The following is a 10,365-nucleotide window of genomic DNA, read 5'->3' as shown; positions in this document are numbered from 1 at the left end:
CCCACAAGGTTTCAACCTCCTCACTGTATTCACCCACTATTGTCTCTTTCACACTCGCCTTCATATCACTTCTCACATACAGACATACACCACCACCTTTCCTATTTGTCCTGTCTTTCCGAAAAAGTGTAAAAGCCTGTAGATTTACAGCCCAGTCATGTGAAGAGTCCAGCCATGTTTCAGCAACACCAACTATATCTATATTTTCTTCCAGTATCAAGGCCTCCAGCTCCCCCATTTTGCTTGCTAGACTTCTGGCATTTGTGAACATACACTTTAACTTGCCTGTCAGTTTTTCACTTTTATTATCAGAAATGTGATTTGACATTAATCGGGCCTTTTTATTTACACTGATGTTTTGTAACGAAAGGATCTCCTTATCTTGTTGTCTAGTCCTCTCCCCACATTCTGTTTCTCCCCCCACCAATATAGTCTGACCCCTCTCTAACCTGGCTACCCCTTTTTTTTCTACATTGACCTCCCTCCTCAGCCCTAGTTTAAATACATACATGCAAACATACATGCAAACATACATACATACATGCAAATATATACATGCAAATATACATACAAACATGCACATATATACATACATGCCAACATACATGCAAACATACATGCACATATATACATACATACATGACAACATACATACATGCCAACATACATACATACATACATACATGCCAACATACATACATGCCAAAAAAAAATATTAATACGTTCATACTTACTTTCCTCCTGTCCGGCCTCCAGCGATGACGTTTCATCCATGTCGCCGCTGCAGCCTGTGATTGGCTGCAGAGGCGGTCACGTGGGATGAAGCGTCATCCTGACGTGCGTGACCGCCACTACAGCCTGTGATTGGCTGCAGCGGCGAAAGGGATGAAACGTCATCGCTGGAGGCCGGACAGGAGGAAAGTAAGTACGAACGTATAATTTTTATTTTTTTATTACATTTAAATTGTTTTTTCCGCGCGCCGAGCATGTACTGTCAAGGTTGCTGAAAGAGTTAGTGCAGCCCATTAACTCTATCAGCACCCCGGACAGTAGCATGCTCGGCGCACGGAAGTGACAGGTTCGGTCAGAACTAGTTCGGTCCGAACCGAACTTTTTTGTTAAATTCGGCGAACTAGCCGAACCGAACTTTTGATAAGTTCGCTCATCTCTACCCGCGGTCGCTGACCACTAGCATTCCCCTCTTACCGGCAGCCGGGACTGCAGGACTGTGCATCCCCGTCGGCGTCCCCCTTCTCAGGGATGCCGGTGCGCTCTGCTCTCTGCCTCCTCCTCCCCCGAACTGTGACCATAGGGTGCACACGCTAGTGCATGTTCCTAAAGGGCCAGCGCGCACCAGTAAAAAAAATATCCCCAGCCTATCCCTGGATACCCTGGACTATTTAACACTCGTAATCTGCAATGCATCAAAAAGAGAAGTGCCTCATGGTGCAGAAATCCCAAAGACAATGGTGGAAATAGACACAGGTGTAAGAGCAACCCTCACCTGGGATAGTTGTGTGGTATCCAGGCACAACACTGATTAAGCGCAAAGGATTGATGTAGTTGCAGCTGCTTCCTATCCGATGGGACATCAGGGCACCACCATGTCATTTAGCATTGAAAGAGAAGAAAAATTTGCAAGTCAAAAAGAGCTACTTCATCAAAATAAACGGTCATGAAACTTGCTGGTAATAATTCAGCCTTTAATGGGGTTATGCGTTTCAACACCGGACCAGTGTCTTTATCAGACCTTTGATGTATAATGTTTGATGAAGACACCGGTCCGGTGTCAAAACATGTCACCCCATTAAAGGCTGGATTATTACCAGCAAGTTTCATGACTGTTTATTTTGATGAAGTAGCGCTTTTTTACTTTTGATTTTTTTCCCTCTTTGAATGTTGGACTATTTAAGGAACTCTGCCCACTAACCCAGTGCCCGAGCAATGTTGTTACTAACCCAGTTTTAGTCTGCAAAGGTTCTGTATCCCGTTTTCTGAGACCTGTGTCCGTGTCACGCCCATGGCTGCGGGCCGTCAGGCTCACTCACCTCCTGATTCCCGCAGCCATGGATCTGCGAGCGCTGGCCCCAGTCTCCTTCTCAGGAGACGCCAGCGCTCACTTTAGCCGGGTCCCGTAGGGTGCGCACGCATGCTCGTGCCCGCTCTTAAAGGGGCAGCGCATGCACCAGACTTTTGTTTAATTAGCCCATAGCACCCTGGACTATAAGAAGGGGCCAGCCCCTTCCTCCTACACCTGAGCGTTGTTGTCGTACCGTAAGTTTGTCTATGCAAATGGTCTCCTAGTGTTTCCCAGTTCCCAGTGTTCCCTGTTCCTGTATCCCATGCTATCCTGGTCAAGTGCCGTGCTGAGCTGAAGTCATGCTGTGCTGTATACCATGCCTGTCCTGCTACACCATGCCTGATGTCTACCTGCTGCCTAGTCCCAGCTGAGCCTGCCTTGCTACTGTCCGAACTGCCACAGGTACCCTATACGAACTATAGACTGTAACCTGCGCCCTGTTAGCCAGCTGCCATACCGCCAAGGCGATACAGCCCTGTGGGTCCACGAACGCAACGTGACAGTCCGTGACCACTCCTGTATCCATGTCAAGTCCTGTATCCTGAGTTCAGTGACCATCCTGACCACTCCTGTATCCGTGTCAAGTCCTTTATCCTGAGTCCAGGGTCCATGACCAGTCCTGCTTCCAGTAATCCAGCACAAGCCTGCTTCCAGCTATACAGCACCAGTTTGCATCTAGTAATCCAGCACAAGCCTGCTTCCAGTTATCCAGCACCAGCCTGCTTCCAGTAACCCGGCACCAGCCTGATTCAAGTAATACAGCACAAGCTTGCTTCCAGTTATCCAGCACCAGCCTGCTTCCAGTAACCCGGCACCAACCTGATTCCAGTAATCCACCAGCACAAGCCTGCTTCCAGCTATCCAGCACAAGCCTTCTTCCAGTAACCCGGCACCAGCCTGCTTTCACTACCTGCAATCGGACTGTGTCCAGCCTGCCACCAAGGTACCATCTACCTTTGACTGTCCTATATCTGTCTGGCCAGCAGCTACTCTGTTACGGCGTGGCTGCCCAGTGTGTTCACATCTCCTGTAGACGTTATACATGGCTTCTGTACCCAGAACAACCGTTAGCGCTATAGGATTCTATAGCGCTGGCGACCATTCTGCATACGGGAGCCATGGAGACTAGCAAGACGCTCTGTCTCCAACTGAAGAGTGGTGAGCAGCCGGCAGCACAAACTTTACACTCCATACTGCTACTAGAAGCAGAATCAGTAATACAAGTGATTTAGAAAAACTATTACAGTGCACACTCTTGCACTATAATCATTTTTTACTAAAAGTGGAGGTACGCTTTAAATTAAATGTCATAAGGTTCAATCAGTCCTCACATGAGATATAAATTTATTGAATCAAATATAAAATCATAACAAACACATTTAAAACATAGAGATGATTGCCACAGTGCGAATAGACAACCAGATATTACAATACAAGAAAAGGCGCTGTATGAAAAAAGAGAGGCAGAACTATAGAATACATAACACATTACACCTATATATTCAAATTTAAGGGTACAAATGACCAGAGAAGCCTACTCCCTCATTGTAAATTGGAACTATACATTGAAAAGTAATTGAAGCAGCCAATTGTATATGAAGATGGTGTGGTTCAGTAATGGATGTAACAATAATATATACACCATGTGTAAGCTCTGCACAATGCACAGAAAATCTTACCCATATCAGGAACAAATCATATATACAGGATACTTTGGATTTCTTGAGGAAGCTACAGGAAATAGACTTACCAGAAGGAGCCTTTTTGGCTTCATTTGATATAGTGAGCCTGTATACCTTATTCATGTTAGGGGCATTGATGCAGTTAAATGTGCTCTTTCTAAATCTAGCTTTTCTACTGATTGTGTGGAATTTATCCTTGAATTACTGATACTTATACTTACTAATAACTATTTTAGATTTTTTGACGTATTCTACATGCAAAAAGTTGGTACAGCGATGGGTTCGAATGTCGCACCCACATATGCGAACATTTTTATGGACTCCATTGAGGAGATGTCAATCTATGTATCCCACCACTTCAGAATTGTGCTGAGGTGGTGGCGATACATTGATGACGTGTTCCTCATTTGGCTGGGGACAGAAGTCCAACTTTTTGATATTCCTAAGTTTCTCAATGAGATAGATCCTGACATTAAATTTACCTTGGTGTGCTCAAATGAGTCCATACAGTTCTTGGACACCAAGATCACTATCTCTGGTACTAGTTTGCACACTGAACTCTTTATAAAACCTATCCATCGCAATACTTTGATTCATTATGACAGTTGTCATCCGAGAAAAATTATTGACTCTTTAACGTTTAGCCAGATGATTCGTGTTAGAATGATCGTTGATGAAGAAGAAAAAATTTACCCCACTTTAAAAATCATGATTGACAATTTTGGAAGATGGGGATACCCACAACAAGTCATTGATAAACAAAGAAATAGGGCACAACTATTTACTAGAGAGCAGGCATTAAATAAACATCAAAATCAGGGTCTGGATAGAATACCTTTTGTCTCAAATATAATGATCTAAACCCTGAGATAGGCAATATCATTAGACACCATTGGCCATTAGTTAGGGATGGTCATGGAGAAATTAAACAATTTAAGGTTTGTCCCCTTATGTCATATCGACGCCCTACAAGTCTGAAGGACAAATTGGTCAAATCGGACATTGTTGGCAATACTGGTAAGAGACAATTATTTTTGAAACCGCAAAAAATGGGGTGCTTCCCTTGTTTGGGATGCATCAATTGTGCACTAATGTCAAAAGGGAGTGTTTTTGTACATCCACAGACCAGTCAAAATTTTAAGATTAAGCATTTCCTGACCTGTAGTTCAGATTGGGTAATATATGTGATTTGGTGCCCGTGCAAACTTTTGTACGTTGGTGAAACAATGTGTGACATGAAGGCACGCCTTAACAATCATAGATACACTATTCGGAAAGAAAGAAAAGATCTACCTGTGTCCAAACACTTTTTTGACAAAGCACACGGGGAACGTGACCTTCGTTTTATGATCATTGACCATATACCAGTGTTAAAACGTGGAGGTGGGAGGCTCACTGCTCTAAAGAAACGTGAATTAGAGTGGATTTTCAAACTTGGTACATTGAGATCTAATGGCCTAAATGTTGACTTTCAGGTATCTAGACTTATGTCGAGATAATGTTATTTGATTAGTATTCTTCGTAAAATTTAGCTGAGCTGAAGTCATGAGTCTTGCCCTCATTCCTCTACCCTTTTTTCTGTCATTGTCTGACAAATGGTGACATGATGAAAGTCATTTTTGAGTAATTATTATATAGTTTCTCTTTTTTTATTCAGAATCACAATATCGAATGGGGAAGAGCCACACACCACCTATGAACAACAGACATTCAACAAAAAATCGTCTCTATATACTCTGTATATCTATTGATATGTTTGTTCCTCTTTAATGTAAGGGTGTCTGCACACGACCTCTTTTCAGACATAATGGTGGCCTTTTACGCCTCGAATTATGCCTGAAAAGACGGCACCAATACGTTGGCAAACATCTGCCCATTGCTTGCAATGGGTCTTACGATGTTCCGGGCAGACGAAGTGTCATTTTACGCGTCGCTGTCAAAATACGGCGCGTAAAATGACGGCTCGTCAAAAGAAGTGCAGGACACTTCTTGGGACGTTTTTGGATCCGTTTTCTCATAGGCGCTATTGAAAACAGCTCCAAAAACGGCCGCGAAAAACGCGAGGTGCTCAAAAAACTTCTGAAAATCAGGAGCTGTTTTCCCTTGAAAACAGCTCCTTATTTTCAGACATATTTTGTTAATCGTGTGAACATACCCTAACAATGATCAACAGTTAGTATGAATTGCTTAAAGTATTGCAGTACTTGTGAGTTCCATATATAATAAAGGGATTTGCCTATTTCTAAAAAGTCAACCTTGAAAACTCCTTTGTTTCTTGGCCCTAATTCACATTTGACCGTTATGTTTATAATGGAGAACCATCACACGAATGTGGGGGTGGTAGACCATATTAGACATGGAGCTTGTCTATATACTACATTATTACATGTTTTGATGATATATATGTCCCATTTTTTCTGTTTGTGTTTTTACATTATTTATGTGGCTTTTTAGACAATAAATTATAATCTATCTCTGGTTTTTGGAGCGAATAAAGGTTTTATCTTGTGATGTATATGGTGGCATTTCTCTGATAACTTCAGCAATTTATAAGCAACATACGTTGGTGGTATGCTGTTTACAGCAGTGACTTTGTAACTGAAGCAACAGAACTAGCTTGCTTCTGACAGGCTGACATGCACTGTTGATTGTTGTAGACGCTGGAGGATCGTAGCTGCTAATTGAAGTGCTATTTGCATACACCTGTCTGTGGTTCGACGTTTGGCGAGGGGCTCGTGACTCCTCCCCTTCATGAATATGTATACTTTGACAATGTTATATAACTGTTATTATATACGGTTTCGCAATGAATTTTGAACACACATTTTTTAACACTGCTATATGGTGCTGTGCACTTTATATATATTGTATTAGCCAAATGTTGGCCTTATTTGTACGACTTGACATTTATCACGGCTGATTATGCATTGTTTACACAGGGGTATAAAAACCCTGTTTTGCACATGTCACTTGAGCTTGAAAAAGGTCCTGAGAGAGGATGGAAACGTAGCTTGTCTCTGAAACATGGAATAATAAACCACATCTTTGTTTGACATCAACTTTTGGAGTGCTGCGGTCATTTCTACATATATCTATAGGACCGTTGGATCGAGGTTGGGATCGTATAGCACCAACATATACAAATACGAAGTTCTGCTTTTTTATTCTACCTTTCTAGATATATATCTATATATATATGTAATGACGGGGTAGGGAGACAGACAGGTGAGCCCTAATCTACCCGCCACTCAGTCCCTGCCTACTTGCACGACCCATCCTAGGCGACGGCATACAACTGGGCGACGGTCCCTACGCTCAATATGTGCACGACAGACAAACAGACAAGGGTACACAGAAGCTAAGGGAAATGGGGCAGTTGCCCACGGCAACACCTTGAGCAACAAGAGTAGTGAACGAGCCGAGTCAAACCAGGAGTGTACGAGGTACCAAATGCAGAGCAGGAGCGTAGTCAGTAAAGCCAGGGTCAAAATGAAGCAAGGTCAATAGTAACAGCAGGAACAGCAGAGCCAGGAAACAAGAGAGAATCACAGGCAAAGACAAGAAGTAAATTAAGGTATACATAGACCGAGGGCGGGAGCTAGAACCGTCTGGCCAGGCTGTGATAGGTTCTCCCACTCCTCAGCTTACCAGCCTGAGTGGTAGCAGATCGAGTCACTCTATCAGACCTAGGAGCAGGTGCAGACTGATTAACCATGGGCGTCGACACAGAAGCTGTGTCTGGCAGATCCTTTACAATATATTTATTTACTTTTTTTTTTTTGTTAAAGCAGAATGTCCCATTATTGTGTTTTGTGTGTTTTTCTTCCTAGTTCTCTGAACACCATAAATTATGTTTGAATTCCATCTGTGTGACATCCCTTTCTCTACGTACAAGAAATCGGTGATCCGTCACTTGAATACGGCTCGCGCATGTATCCCGGAACAAACACTTGAGAACAAGGAGTCATTACGCCACAAGTCATAGAAAAATATAAATTTTATTACATACAATAATATAAACACAAAATATATAAAAAAACACAACGAGGTTCTAAAAAATTTAAGTCTATTTGTGGATCAATCACAGAACCATAAAACCACAGGCTTATTGTTAGACATTACAAATCTCTATATTAGCTAATAACCAGGATCATTGAGTGAATACTGTCTCATACAACTGGTGCTGAATAAATTATTTTAAAATGTCGCCATACATAGCCTTGGGATATCAGACACGTATTAGGTCCTGTTTAAAGAAATTTAAACAGGTACTCTATGCATGATCCTGGACACAAATCAGGGAAAGGGATAACCTGAAATGGCCAGAAGAAAAAAGACTACGTCCCCTTGGTAACACCAGGGGAGCCAGTGTAACAGGTCTTACCCATGAAGTTTGGAGGTGTAGTGGTCCACACGGTAGTTAGGCATCCCGACGCGCATTTCGCAGGTATCGCTTCCTCAGGGGGTGTCAATGTATCCCGGCTATGTGGAAGCAGGTAGACCCACCTACAAAGCGCCTTTGATTTCAGAAGATCCAGGAGGTGAAAAGCATGGGGGTGCTCACTGCATCTCTACGAGACACACATGACAAATTTGTGTGCCCTTGGTTTTACTGGGTGAGCTTTGAGAACTCATCCGAATACATTTCCCTGTTATCTTAACGTCCTACCCTCATCCCCCACCCTCTTTCCCCTCCTTTCTCCTCCCTCTTTTCATGCTCTCTTCCCTCCTCTTTAAGGTTTCTTCTAGTCCAGTCTAAATGGACTACTCAACTGATTGCATTGCATAACGCACTACCTTTTGGTTGTTTTTTCATATTTTGTTATATATTGCATTTGTATATCACCATGTTGTGAACTTGTTTCTTTTGCATATTTATTATCCTTGCTAATAAACACAGAACTTAGAAAAAATAAATAAATTAATTAAAAAAATATTAAATAAATATATATGTATAGGTTGATTAAAAGAATATATAATGTTTTTTTATGTCTTATGTTGTTATTTTATTTATGTGTTTTATTTAATAAAAACAATTAAAACCAATTATTTTATTAAACTTAATTAAAATTTTTCTTAAACTTCAATTTTTTTTATTTCGTTTTAACACATGCAGAATACCTATGCATTGGCAGCTGTTAGGGTATACCTCAGGGATGCTCTAAGGGTATATTCACACGTCTTACAAAGGCTGAAATCTGCGACAAGTCCGCTGTGAAACGTCTGAATTACCTGTTAAATATGTAAACGTTGCTGCAGATTCGTTGCGTAATTGCCGCAAATTTGTAGCGGAAAAACTCACGTCTGAACATGGCCTAAGAAGTAAAAAACAACAGAATCAAACCATTGAAACCAAGAAATTGAATCTGTACAGAAATGTCTAATAAAAAGTTTCACTGTTGCCCATTGCAATCAATACTTGAATGTCCAATTTGAAGTCTATATATGAAGGGTATCATCACACTGTGCAGTTTTGGTGGAGTTTTTGAAGCCACAACCAGGAGTATATTTAAAAGAAAAAAAAAGTAAAAGTAGAATATTTCTTAAATACTTCTCCTTCCTTTATAATCCAGTCCTGGTTGTGGCTTCAAAACTGCGCTGTGTGAGTAAGGCTGGATTCACACGAGCATGTTCGGTCCGTAAAGGACGGAACATATTTTGGCTGCAAGTCCCGGACCGAACACACTGCAGGGAGCCGGGCTCCTAGCATCATAGTTGTGTACGACGCTAGGAGTCCCTGCCTCGCTGCGGGACAACTGTCCCGTACTGTAATCATATTTTCAGTATGGGACAGTAGTTCCACGGAGAGGCAGGGACTCCTAACGTCGTACATAACTATGATGCTATGAGCCCGGCTCCCTGCAATGTGTTTGGTCCGGGGCAGGGACTCCTAGCATCGTACATAACTATGATGCTAGGAGCCCGGCTCCCTGCAGTGTATTCGGTCCAGGACTTGCAGCCGAAATACGTTCCGTTCTTTACGGACCGAACATGCTCGTGTGAATCCAGCCTTAGTCCGAAATCCCCACAGGAGTCCATTGATGCGTTGACTTTAAAGAGACTCTGTCACCACATTATAAGTGCCCTATCTCCTACATAACGAGATCGGTGCTGTAATGTAGGTGACAGCAGTGCTTTTTATTTAGAAAAACGATCTATTTTTACCACTTTATGAGCGATTTTTAGCTTTATGCTAATGAGTTTCTTAATGCCCAAGTGGGCGTGTTTTTACGTTAGACCAAGTGGGCGTTGTACAGAGGAGTGTATGACGCTGACCAATCAGCATCATGCACTTCTCTCCATTCATTTACACTGCACTAGCGATATAGTTATATCGTTATGTGCAGTTACATACACACACTATAACATTACTGCAGTGTCCTTATAATGAATATACATTACCTCCAGCCAGGACGTCATGTGTATTCAGAATCCTGACACGTCTGAATCTTTTCTGTGAGATTTCCAACAACGCAAACGTAATCTCGTTTACATGGTAATCTCGCGAGATTACGTTTGCCTTGCTGGAAATCTCACAGAAAAGATTCAGAAGTGTCAGGATTCTGAATCCACATGACGTCCTGGCTGGAGGTAATGTATATT

Source organism: Rhinoderma darwinii, chromosome 2 (assembly GCF_050947455.1).
Source record: "Rhinoderma darwinii isolate aRhiDar2 chromosome 2, aRhiDar2.hap1, whole genome shotgun sequence".
Classification (NCBI taxonomy): Eukaryota; Metazoa; Chordata; class Amphibia; order Anura; family Rhinodermatidae; genus Rhinoderma; species Rhinoderma darwinii.
This window is presented reverse-complemented; position numbering follows the sequence as displayed.